Source organism: Thermobia domestica, chromosome 4 (genome assembly GCF_964235325.1).
Source record: "Thermobia domestica chromosome 4, izTheDome1.hap1.1, whole genome shotgun sequence".
Lineage (NCBI taxonomy): Eukaryota > Metazoa > Arthropoda > Insecta > Zygentoma > Lepismatidae > Thermobia > Thermobia domestica.
The window spans coordinates 62,594,901-62,608,351 of NC_137457.1; the positions used below are offsets into that span (position 1 = coordinate 62,594,901).

At 33.0% G+C, this 13,451-nt stretch overlaps 1 long non-coding RNA gene across 6 annotated transcripts in view; it reads left to right on the top strand.

Annotated features, from left to right (window-relative positions):
* The window catches only part of LOC145683315 (uncharacterized), a 547,679-nt gene that overhangs the window by 114,985 nt on the left and 419,243 nt on the right, over positions 1-13,451 (top strand). For 3 of the 6 annotated variants that reach the window (XR_014131027.1, XR_014131028.1, XR_014131026.1), the window contains exon 2: positions 1,066-1,139. The exons of the other annotated variants lie outside the window; for them this stretch is intronic. This is a non-coding gene — a long non-coding RNA (uncharacterized LOC145683315). The remainder of the gene's footprint in view (positions 1-1,065; positions 1,140-13,451) is intronic. 6 annotated transcript variants of the gene reach the window in all.

A 13,451-nucleotide genomic window follows, 5' to 3' on the forward strand; every position in this document is an offset into this window, starting at 1 on the left:
GCTGGGGTTGCTGCTTGCTAACCTATTTGAAGTAACCAGTTAATTTTAACTACTAAAAGAAGCACAAATACACATAAAGAAATTAATTTCTTTAAATATAGTATTTTATGAGTTTAACAACTCTTATTGTTCTTTGGTCTGGGGATTTTATACTCCTTTCGTCCTTTGTCAAACAAAACCTTGAAGAAAGAGCTCAAAACTACTTGTTACCTAATGTTGAGATGTATTTAACAGATTTAAGTAAAGTCGAATATTATGTCAGTTTCATATGTATTTCTTCTTATTGAATTTTTTCATATTATAATAAAATTGTTATCTGTTTTGGGAAATAGGTTGTTGTAATTGCCACTGTTTCACTGTTTCACAAGGTCACTGTTTCCGTTAATTTTCTGTTTTTTTTTTTGTGAGTGTGTATGATAGTTTTTGATTTATCTCTTTAATACCAAATAATTCAGTACTGAGAATTTTCGGTGGCACATAATTCTATATGTTTATTTCGCAATAACCTTATTTACAGCAAATTTTATGTTTTCTTTTGGATAATAATATATTTTGAGCTAGAATGTAAGGGATCCGAGTTTTTTGAAAATTTTATCACGCTATTTTAGGAGGATTCTGGTTTAGGACCCATTTTACCAAGATAGTGGCGCGAGCGGAAACCTGAGTAGGATACAAATTTAGTTAGCTATTTAGATGATCGTAATACACAGGTTTATCAAGTTTTTAAAACTACCTTACATAATGCAACCAAATCCTAATTATTCACTGGACTACTGGTTTTAAATCCTTGTTCGTGGGAGAAAAGAAACATGCCTAGGATGACTTTGGTTTTCTAAATTTTTGATCTGCATTTTTGATCTATTAACAGAGAAATGTTACTAATTTTTTTCTGCTTAAACAAGATTTGTAAAGTAATCACAAAGTATAATTTACATTACTGAAATGTAAATTACAATATATGTAACAAAAGAATTGAATGGTTGTTTTGTTTCGTATTCTCAAAATATTTGTGTGAACTGAGCTTGTTTGTAATTTTCTTTTGCAAAACCATTTATTGCCTTACAGAAACACATCAGTTGCTTAGTTGGTACATAGAGTGGAAGAAGTTTTTATAGTTTTGCCAGCGTTTCGTGATTTTGGTAATGTACTTTTTATATTTCTTTTAGTAGAAAACTTGAATATTATTAAAAATAATTATAAGTTCCATTACGTCATCACTAAGATTAGTGTATGTTGAAATATTGTATAGTAATTATCCTCCACTGAAACTTTGTTCCATATCAGGAAAAATTGATTAACATGCTTTACTGAATTTAGCTATTAGGCTTTTGCCTTTGCCTAGGTTTACTTTATTCTTAGGATTTTATCCATACATTCTTTACGCTTTACCCTTTCCAGAAGTCATCTCACCATTGTTTCCCTCCTCAAAATTTAGTAAAAGATCGCTAATATACTTTAGAGTACCAAAGATTGGAAATCCTAAAATGTAAATATGTCATACTGTAAAATATGTGCTAAGATGTATTCAAAAATATTTACTAACGTCATAAATTCACATAATTGTGTCAGAAGGGCTAAGTGAAGAAACACCATTTCGTGCAAGAACTTGAGGTTAAATATAACATCCATTCCAGCGTTGGAAGGTTGCCCAGTGCTCTCGTTAATCCCTCAGCAAGGAAGGATATGTTTTTTTTCAAACTCATGTTCCGTAGATGTAGACAGTCTTGATTTTTTGATTGTTTTGATTTTTTGATTGTTTTGATTTTTTGCTTGTTAGAAGGAATTGTTTTCATTTTTTGTTAAACAATAACTGCTCTGAAGGAGGCTGACTATTTGAACCTATCGTTTTCTGAATATTCATTAAGTGATTGTTCAAAAGAATATTAATAATAAATGGATCACTGGTAAGATTGCAACTTGATTCAATGTCAATGTTTTCTTCAATTACTCCTTCTTTAGTATGTTTCATGTTTAATTCCGTGATTTGGTGGTCTTATTTTCAGATTTTATTATGCGTGTTGAGTAATATCGTGCTTTCGCAAATTTTAAGATATTTTTATGTCTTTTTATAGCTTATATAGTACCCTGTCATGTTACTTATATGATACATTTGAAGATCTTAAGTTCTTAATAGAAACTTTTATTGTTGTAGCTATCCAAGGTTTGTTATTTGTTATTGGAATTGGGCGATGTTCTCTAGGAAATGCCTCATTGAAGTAACGAGTGTATGCGTTATGGAAAATGTTACAAGCTTCTTTTAAAGATTTTTTGGCGTATATTTCCTCCCAGCTTTCATGACTAGGTACAAAATTCAAATGGGAGATATTCGTTTCATTAAAAATTTTTCTGTATGCGGATTTGAATTTCGAGTGTGTTTTGATTAGCTTTTTGTACAGTGAAAATATTTAAATGAAATAATTGAGCTTTATTATCCGAGAAACCGTTCTTTATGACTGTAACTGTGCTGTTTATATATATTTTTGTTATAAAGTAATTGATTGAGTACGCTACGGCTATGATAAGTTATTCTTGTAGGTACATTGACCATTCGTGGCAAATTATACGTATTTAACCCTTTGTTTCCCAAAGAATGAATTTATGAAGAGAAAGAAAACAACTAACTTTCAACGTCAATTGGCTGTACAGTTTCATCGCGAATGAAAATCCTGGAAATAATTTAAGCCCCTGTCCTTAGATGGCTTGCAAAGTTCATACTGAGAGATGGTTTAATTCTAAATCCAGTAGGCTGCATGGAGAAAAGAGTTAAAACTGTGGTTTCACACTGAAACCACTGGGCCGGAAAGGGTTAAGAATAGCTTGAGTTGATCATCGATATCAGTTACAAGGAAATTTACATTCAGACCACCTACTACAACAGGATGTTTATTAGACTGAGCAAAATAGTCCATAGTTAATTCAAGGTTTTCAATAAAAATATTCAGATCGTTGTGAGTTCTATAAACACATATCACAAACAGGTCATGAGTCTTATTGAAATACATAATGATAAAGTATTTCGAAACTAAGGTATCTATACTGGTAAGAATGTGCTTTCTTGTTGATTTTATCATCGTTGCTGAAAGAACAATGGAAGCAGGTACAACGAACAAATAAAATGATCCATCCATGCTGGAATGAGAAAAGAGAAAAAAAATCGGAGTTGAAGTCATTGTGTTTTAAAGTCAGTTATATTTCAAGTGACGTAACTCTCAACGTGTGCTCATATTAGTATGTAGGTTAACCACTAGACTTCTAATCGTAATATAGTCATTTCGATTAAAACATCGTTTATTCTTTTCAGTTTTTAATGATTTTATCCTTAGTGCATAGATATTTCCTTTATATAATTATATTTCAAGAAATCACTTGTATATGTGTATATATTCAAAGAATCAATCGAACACATAAGTTTGTTTTAATAATAACATTTTAAATGGCCGTGTAGACTGAACGTCGCTATATTATACATTAATGTTAAATACTAATTAACTAAAACTCGTAATGGCAATACAACTCGTTTCATGTAGCTTACAGGCTATAAATGACGCTGAACTCCAGAATAATCAACAAAATAAGATTCAAACTGTGTAACTAACGACGATTTATTAGCATTTCTATTAAATGTTTGTGTTTCGAGTACAAATTGAAACTATTTAGCTTTTTCATTAAAAATAACCTGCAGTATACACTTGTAAATTCGTAACTATAATGAAAATTCCGCACATTCTTGTACCATTTAGAATAAGACTGATATTGTCATATAACGTTAAAGTGATAACCTTCCATATTGTTTTATTAAAAACCAGAAAACATTTTGAAATACCTCATTCAACATTTTCAAATAATTTCAATACGTAGAGAGTATGACGTAGTCACTACCATACGCCTATTAATATATAGGTACTAACATCAAAATAAGAAGACGACCCTCTTGAAACAAATTCGAATAGAAAGGATTATACTGTTAACCGAGGATCATACCGGAATAATAACCAGATTCGCAGCTTTAGTATTACGATTAGTTTATATAGAAACATAGTATTCATAAATAATTATCGTTCATTTTATCCTAAAGTACTACAATTTTTACTTAACAACAAAAAGCATACAGCCTTTATAAAAGACTATGGCCTCTTTTCTCAAACCCGCTAAATATATATTTATTTAACTTAGACTATATTACATTCTATAGAGCCTCTTTTGGACATGAACTATCTAGGTCGGAAGCCAAAGGACGAATATTTTACCATGCATAACTTGTGCAATAGATTAAAGTTCAGAACTAAATTGAACGTCGACCTCAAAGATCAAAGATTAAACCAGATGTGAAGGACGAAACATTAAAATTCAGTTTATATATTTGGTGTAGAGGTCTAAAGTGAAGTATTTGACTGTGACAATTTCCTATACGGTTCAACACTTTATAATCTGTTTTCACATTAATCAATTACTGTGACATATTAATCACATTAATCGACTACTATATAACATAAAAGTTGTGACCTCGATGTCAAAGGTAAAATATTTAATTATGTATAGCCCATAAACATATTAAAATTCTGTATCCAAACAAAGCAATTGTCATTGACTATTATATACGGCAAAAATTGTGAAAGACCAAATATCTAACCTTGTATAACTCGAAATTGTTACGATATATTAAATTACATTTTCTGACTTAGCAATGTTACATTGACTACTATATACACCAAAAGTTGTGAACCTCGAGGTAAAAAGTTAAATATTTACTTGTTGCATCATGTTGAAATTTTGTTTGCTGCCTCATTGTAAGGACCGCAATGATTGATATGAAAAAAGTTGAGATCTCAAGTCAACTCTTATGGGCATGATAAATTTGTCAAACCCTATTTAACATACTAGGAATTTCTTCTTTAATGTTTCTATGTCAGTCTATATTTCTCTTTTTTCATCCTCTTACAAGACACTTTTTATACAATCTTCGTGAACTAGATCTATGCAGAAGCAAGTAGTTCAACCATTAAATTTAAAAATTTCTTTCCTTTATTTCATTCTTAATTTTTTTCCTTTTACTTACAGACTTGATTTTTTTAAATATTTATGTACCTTACACAATTACAACCATTAACATTATCACTAATTCTTCTAGTTCGAAGTTCCTTTGATATTGACACATTTAGTTTCGGTGCAGCATCTTGGAAGTTCGTACTAGTTCGTACATTTTTGTCCTAACAGATAAAATAATATATCACTAAATAAACCAAGAGGGGTCATTTCAAAATGTTCAAAAATTTTCAATTTGTACAAAATAATAAAATTCATATTGAACATTTTAAATTTTTAAAAACTGCAATTGCCTGTATTGCGACAGTTTCAAATTTGAAATTTAATTAGCACATAATTCTGTACTTTTTTCTACTCCGAAGACAATTTGTACCAATGTAAGGAACGAAGGATGATCATCTAAAATTTGAATTGCCTATTTTATTGCGCCGCTGAATCTCTAATTTTGTATTTTTACTAACATAGAATTCTCTACAATTGTCGGATATGTCTGTAGCAACCAGGACAAATGTACTATTCGAATAAGCGACGAAGAGTCATTACAAAATTTGCGGACCAATTTTGTATTCCAAATTTTCAAATCAGAATTTAACTAGCTCAATATTGTGTACCAGCCTCATATCTTTTTATACATATAATGAAAAGAAAATGTACCATTAAATAAGCAAAGGAGGGCAATATTAAACTTTGTAGTTTCATTTAGTTTAGTGAGATCTTTTCAAATTCAAACTTTAAGTAACTAACTCAGTACCTTGTTACTGAATATTAATGTTCTATGAATTTCCAATTATACATATTTTATAATCTGTATAAAGCGTGTCAAAAATGGTGTCTATAGAATGTAATTTAGACAGAGTAAATCTATTTTGTAAGGTTTAAAAATCAGATTATTATCTTTTATAATGGATGTATAATTTCTGCTATGATAAATTGCAGTGAATAATTAATGCCCCGATAGTGCAATTGTGTTACATAGGGGTCGATATAAGTCTTACGGTTTTCTTGTGTAATTTGTGCTATGCTGAATAGATATTCCAAATAAATTGTAATAAAATAAACCCATCTGTTATGCTAAATAAGCGTTAAAAAGTGTGGTTTATACTTTCGTAACAGATTCTGCGTTTAAAATAATTTGTACTGTGTCATTTAGGAGTTGAGAATGTGTTGTAGTTCTTCATAAAAACTTAACCACAAATCTATAGTTATAGTGTAAACTCTGCTATGGTAAAAATTGGTTGACGAAATGTTTTAGTAATTTCTATTATTTTTAATAGGGTTCTTAGCCTTTAAAAATTCCTTGCATTTAAATAGTGGTTGGAAACGTGCTCGTGCTCTTGCCTACGCTTATGTTGGTAACATCGGGTTGAAATTATGCTCGTGCTTTTGCGAAACATTGGTGAAGATATTCTTGTACCATTTCATAATATGGGGTAGGAAAATGCGCTTAATTCCTTTTCTGTTCTTATGCTCATTTTTTGCTTATAAACGGTTTAAAGGTGCTCATAATATTTTATTAGATTCTTATATAATTTTTGTTATGCTAAAATAATAGGTTGATAGATGTGTTCATATTCTTTGACTATCATTTCTGCTGTGTTAAGTTTCTGAAAATGAGCTTAGGAGATGGAAACCGAGCCTTAATCTTTGTCAGCATATCAGAAAGCGGCCGTACAAGGGCCCCTTTTAGCATACGTTATGATGGGTAAATTCCCAGGAAGATATTTTTCCTGAATATTCACGGGAAGATTCCCTAAAATGGGAATTATCTGGGAGTTTATGTACACTCTCTTCAAGATTATATTCGCATGTCTATAAATATGGTGTTATAGAAATATAATTTGATAACAAATTCGCCCAGTATTACTTATAAATTTAGTATGTGTATAATCGGCGAAAACATATACGTGGAACATTTTGTGTAAAAAGAGCAGTAAATAAGAAAAATAAAAATAAAATGAAACTTTCTAGACCATTAGCAACATTTTGTTTTACTCGTTCTAATTTTCGTATTTATATTTCTTTTCCTATGAAATTTACACACAAATATACATTTTCTGATTATACACACACTATCAGTATTAAAAGTACCCTGCAAAATCATTATCGAATTATATTCTTAAAAGAAGACAGTTTTCATATCACAGTATTACTGTTGTCCCCAAAGGAGTCTTCAAAATGTATAAACTGAACTGTATTGTGTTATTTAATTAATACTTTATTATATTTAGAGTACGCATAAGTGTATATTTACTTACACTATGTTCTATTGAAGTAAATATGTGTGAAAAATTGTATACTTAATACACATGCATAACCAATAAACAGTATAAATTTATATGTAAGTGGATTTTCTAAACTTGACTCATCTACTAGTATTATAAACATGTTAAATTTCTAAATGTTATAAACTATTTAGGTTGAGTAACTTCCAGAAGATACATGTCTCACAATTAATCAACATTTGCAAATACAAATTTATATCCACAATATGACCAAGACACTGATATATCTTTATAATTTTGCACACATACTGCCACACACAACATCTAATGCTACCTATTTCTCAAAATGTTATGGTGTATCTCACATGTAAGGGAAATCTGAGTTTTTTTTTTCAGAAATTCGAATCAAAAACAAAAGACACACCAACGTCTATTTCAAACAGTGTTTCGGGTGTATTAATAGTACCTATTTCATCTCTATTCCTACATAATTTCTAAATTACTTTAAAAAAGTAGTTCCTTTTCAACATGTAGTACTTTGCTACTTTTTAGTACAAATGGAAATACAACTTAAGATAATATTATTAGTTATATAAAGTACAGGTAACGAAATTTAGTTTTTTAACCTCCAAATTATTTATTTAAAACCTACAATTAAATCCTACTAAATAAACATAAAGCAATAAGTCACATGGATCTTACAATTTGGAAGATAAAGTAAAGAAATCGAAATAAATTCCTTACCGGGACTTTATATGCCAGGAGAAAAACCCGAGAATATTCCCGCTGCCCATAACTAGGCATACCAGTTCGATAATTGTGGGCGAACAGGTCTCGACTGCGACAACCAAAACCCCCCACACTCAGGAAGTGTCAAAACGAAAATACAAACAGTGATGACCCGCAAACAGATGGACAAAACTCCCACACATAATAACGGTCACAATCACCACATAAATAGATAAAACTCCTACAAAAATGGAAAAAACTCCCACATAATCGGAAAGATCCCCAACAATTTAAAATGATCCCAGTAGCACTTCTATTATGTAACACACGCTGAAAATAATAAAACGAATTCGAAAGAATGCTTATGATATAAAGTGGACAAGCTGATAAGTGGACAAGTCCCTTGGAGTTTAGGTATTAAGCGTTGTCTGGACATGCTTTTATTATTTTCAGCGTACTAAACTTGCAACCAGGATCGTTTCAAAGTGTAGGAGATTTGTCTGATTGTGTGGGACTTTCAGTCATTTGTGTGGCGGTTGTGACAATTTGTCGTGTGGGAGTTTTCTTCATTTTTGTTGGCTAATGGGGTCCTGCTACTAGTGGAGTTCAATTCGTATTTAAACGGCATCACAACTTACAAAAAATACTTTAACTATGATAGAAATGTATGAATCCATATTACATTGGTCGAATTCGTTATTTTACGGTCACAAATCCACACCACTGAGTGCAAATACTAGCTTATATGGTTGTAACACCACCGTTTTACGCGACCCCAAAAACACTGAATTCCACTCTAGTATCGAAAGTTATCCATCGCTTTTATATGTTGCTCCCTCCTGCTACCCATGGGTGTGCTAGGAAAGTTACCCAAGCAGCACTCCTTTCCAAATCCAATGTGTACGATTTATGGTTGAAACAACTTAAATCATACCAAAGGTAGTAGGAACGCACACACACACACACACACACACATAAATACATATATATATATATATATATATATATATATATATATATATATATATATATATATATATATATATATATATATATACAGATTCTTCCATAATTCCTTTTTATTTTCTACAGCACTGGGAGAAGATGAAGTTTTCACACTATTAATATAAAATTTAGCACCCTTATTGAGAAATATCTAAATTTTTCGATTTTCTAAACATAATAGTAGAAAATTCTGTTTAGCCCCTATTTTAGGGGTGTAAACACAAAAGTTCATTTTCCTTGTGGGAGGTTCAATGTTAAATTTTGGGAGCAGTTTTCTCAAATAGTTCTTCGCAAAGATTTTGCCGCAAATCAGTTGTATTTGTCACAAAATGCAAAAAATTCTCATTCACAAAGCTAGAAAAGCCGCCTCAAACATTATTTTGCGAAGGGCCTCCTTTTTGAGGGTAAGGAGCGTAAAAGGGTGGTGGGTGATGTGTTACCAAATTCCCAAAATTTATTTTCGGAGTAAACGTCACATTCATCACGAATGTCTCACAATTAACACCCAAATGCTCCTAACATGTAAAAGTGACATAATGACGCTACAGCCCCCTTCCAAAAATCAGAAAATCACAATAATTATCCTTGGTAGGGACATACGAGAAAAATGTATTTTTTATTTTCTATTGTGAAATTTGTCATCATTGTAGCAAAGGAGTATGCGTTTTTGAAATCTGGAATGCTACTTTGGTAACGCAGCGCCTTAGGGGGCACAGTGGGCGGAGCATTAGATTATGGATATTTATAAAAATTATTTTTTTTCCGAAATGCCAGTGAGCGTCAGAGTTTTCACAAATGTCACAGAATTAATATTCTAATGCTCCTTGCATGGCTAGTGTCTTATGTAGGGTTATAGTCCCCTTTGAAAAATAAAAAAGGACTATAAATATTCTTAGTAGGGACATACGAGAAGAAGGTATTTCTTGTCAATTAATGTGAAATTTGGCGTCGATGAAGCAAAAGAGTATGTGTTTTTCATATCTGTAATATTATTTTGTTAACGTACTTGCTTAAGGAGGCACAGGGGGTGAAGCATAAGGCATTGGATCTTTATAAAAATTCCAAATTTTATTTTGGAAAATCCTATGCGTGTCAGATTATTCTCAAATGTCACAGAATTAATATTCTTATGCTCCTTGCATGTGCCAGTGACATATTGGGCTACAGCCACCCTTCCAAAAATCACATAATTCAAGGTAAACATCCTTAACAGGGACATATCGGAAGGAGATAAATATGCTTTACAATGAATGTGCAATTTGCCGTTATTGTAGAAGAATATTTTGATTTTTTTTTTTAAATTTGGAATCTAGTGTACATGAATATCGTGTCAGTGTAACAGTTTGAGGATATAGCTTTGTTGTTTGGCATCACTAGAATACAAATTGTGTGTGTGTGTGTGTGTGTTAATCACCGCTTCGTTCTTTTAGTCGTTGAGCTCCTCCGTGGCTAAGCGGTTAGCGTACGCGCCTTTGGCGTGGGAGACCCGGTTCGATTCCCGGCGAGAGCTCATGTGGTTCAGATTCCACGTTAATCAGTAGGTCCACGTCTCATATAGCCTCGCTGCTGAAAGGGACGCTAAACTAAAATCAACTCAACTCAACTCTTTTAGTCGAGGAAGAGAACGAGTAAAGCGAATGGACTTCTTATGTTATTTATGCGCTGGTTTTGCATTTCTTCATGCTGTCACAGCTTTTATAGATTTGCAGTTGGAATATATGTTCATTGTATACCTCTCTAGGGTTGTGAAATATACCATAAGTTTCTGCATGTTGTCAAGCGGCTGATGCTACTGAGTTCAACTGGAATCGTAACTGGGAGTTGGAACTACATTTCTGCGCAATCGTGCAATTTCTACTAAACTGAAAGTGCTCATTCGTCAACAAGTGCTCCGTAAACCATGCGTCAGTGTGTGTGTGTGAGAGAGCCGAAATGCAATCTTTAAATTTTATGTCCCACCAATATGCCGGAGGAGCTGAAAAAGACATTCGAAATGAGGGCGAAACACTGAAAAACTGCAGTTCTACTCTAAGCCCTAGATAAAAGAAAAGATTATATTCGCATTTAACATGTCCGAAAACACCTACATACCGAGTTCCATAAAAATCGCTTATAATTGTCATAAAAAGGGTGTATATAAACCGTAAGACCTAGGTAAAAGAATATGGTATTCGTAATCAGCGTGTCCGAAACACTCTATATGCCGAGTTTCATTCCAATCGTTTAAATTGTCATTTAAAGGGCGCATCCCATTAAATAAACTATAAAACCTAGGTAAAAACATATATGCTATTCTTACACAGGATGCACGAAAACCACTACAAGCCGAGTATCATCGAAAACGGTTAAAATTGTCTTCAAACGTACGCACCCCTCATAAGCTAAAAGACCTACGTAAAAATAAATATGTTATTCGTAATCAACATGCACGAAAGTCTCTAAATGATCACTTTCATTACAATCGCTTAAAATTGTCATCAAAGGTGCGTATCCAACATAAGCTACAAGACCTAGGTAAAAAAAAACTATGATATTCGGAACCAGCATGTTCGAAGACCCCTCTGTGCCGAGCTTTATGGAAATCAATTAAAATTGTCATAGAAATAGCGTATCTCATATAAGCTATAAGAAATAGAAAAATAAATGACAGTCGGAATCAGCATGTTCGAAAATCCCTATTTACCAGGTTTCATACAAATCGGCTGAAATTGTCGTAAAAAGGGAGCATCTCACATAAACTGCTTGGCTGAAGTAAAAATAAATATGATATTTGTAATCGGCATGTTCGAAAACCCCTATACACTAAGTTTCATCCAAAATGGTTAAAATTGTTACAAAAGGGTGTACCCGACATAAACTGTCAGGTAATAACTTCACTATACGCCATAGTCATAACAAAAAACATAACCTCCGTCGTCAATGTCATACTCGTGCTGCTCCTGTGTGTTATCGAAACCGGAACTGGAACAGTAGTCGGAATCGGAATTGTAATGTTTCTGTGCATGGTTGTTATTTCCACTAAATTGGAACTGTAATTTTATTGGGCATGTGTTACCAAGTGCTCAGTGAACAATGTGATTGTTTACGAGTGTGTGTGTGTGTGTGTGTGTGGGTGGGTGTGGGTGGGTGTGTGGGTGTGTGTTTCTTCCCGCAATCCTATCCTTGTTGGTACCTGCATTTGGTTTAACACCTTCAAGTTGGGACGGAAAAAATTGTTGGGTCATTTTCCGGTGCCAACAACTTTTAAGTCTACAGAGGCTTCGTGCCGAACCCCTGAGCCTCCTCGCCGAAATTCGTCAAGGTCCCAATAATTATAGAAAAATGTAAGAATTTGTGTAAACCGTGTGTATGCTCTGCCAAATTAGCTGCCTTCTGATGGTCTCACACTCTAACTAAAAAATGATGTGCAAATATGACGCATACCGCATCTATTGGCACTGCCCTGCTTACGGGATGGAGAAACGTATGGGCATTGGAGAGAGGAGTTGAGTCGTGCGGGGGAATAAACACACAAGTAAATTTTCACAGTGCATCTTGGTACCGATACATCCTTGAAATTTTCGTTTGCGCATTCGCGTCGACTCCCAGTAGCCAGCCTCTCATACGACGTAGTTAAATAATAGAAGGTGGGTGGAAATCAGTGTAGGCATTGATCACAATTGTAGAAACTTATATGCATATATTTACAACTAGTAGTTCCAGAAACGATGGGACCAGAAACAAAGATTGTGATAAATGAATGGAAGAGAGGCTAGCGTAAAACATATACACAGCGCATGATCTTATCGGGACAGAATTATTGTTTCTATATACACACGCAGATCGACTTTCTCTTGCTCCAGATACGAAGGTCTGGGACCAGTGTCTGAAATGAAAGTTAATTCATTTGCAGAAAAACAAAAATAAATATATCCTTAGAGGTACACTAGAAGAGTCTAAGATTGAAGACTTACAAGCACATTTGCAAGTCACATATTCATACATAACTACATATGATATGATCCTACTTTCACACTACTATATTTCTAACGTTTGTCAAACCGAACTCTTTAGATTAAAAATAATAGTAAGTAAATATTTATTTTAACTTTTAACAAATGAAATCTCACAACCGTAGTTTACTAATATGTCGTATTCAGATTTATTAAATTAATTCAAACATATGGAGTAGGGAACACGTAAGATTCTTCGGTTGACAAAGGACAGGCAGCGGCTGCAGCCCTTGATTGTTACGTAACTACGTATTGTGTGTGAGTATCAGTAGAATAGTAGTGCACCTCCGTTGACCAAACAGTCATAACTGAAATAAGTTAACTCTAATATTCAAAGGAGCCAAATTATTAAAGCTGAAATATAAGGTGTTAACGTGTTGAAAGTGGTAAGCGTGCTGAGTGTGTAGCGAGTAACAACATTTAGGTGACGGTCAATGTGATATAATCCTACAACATTTAC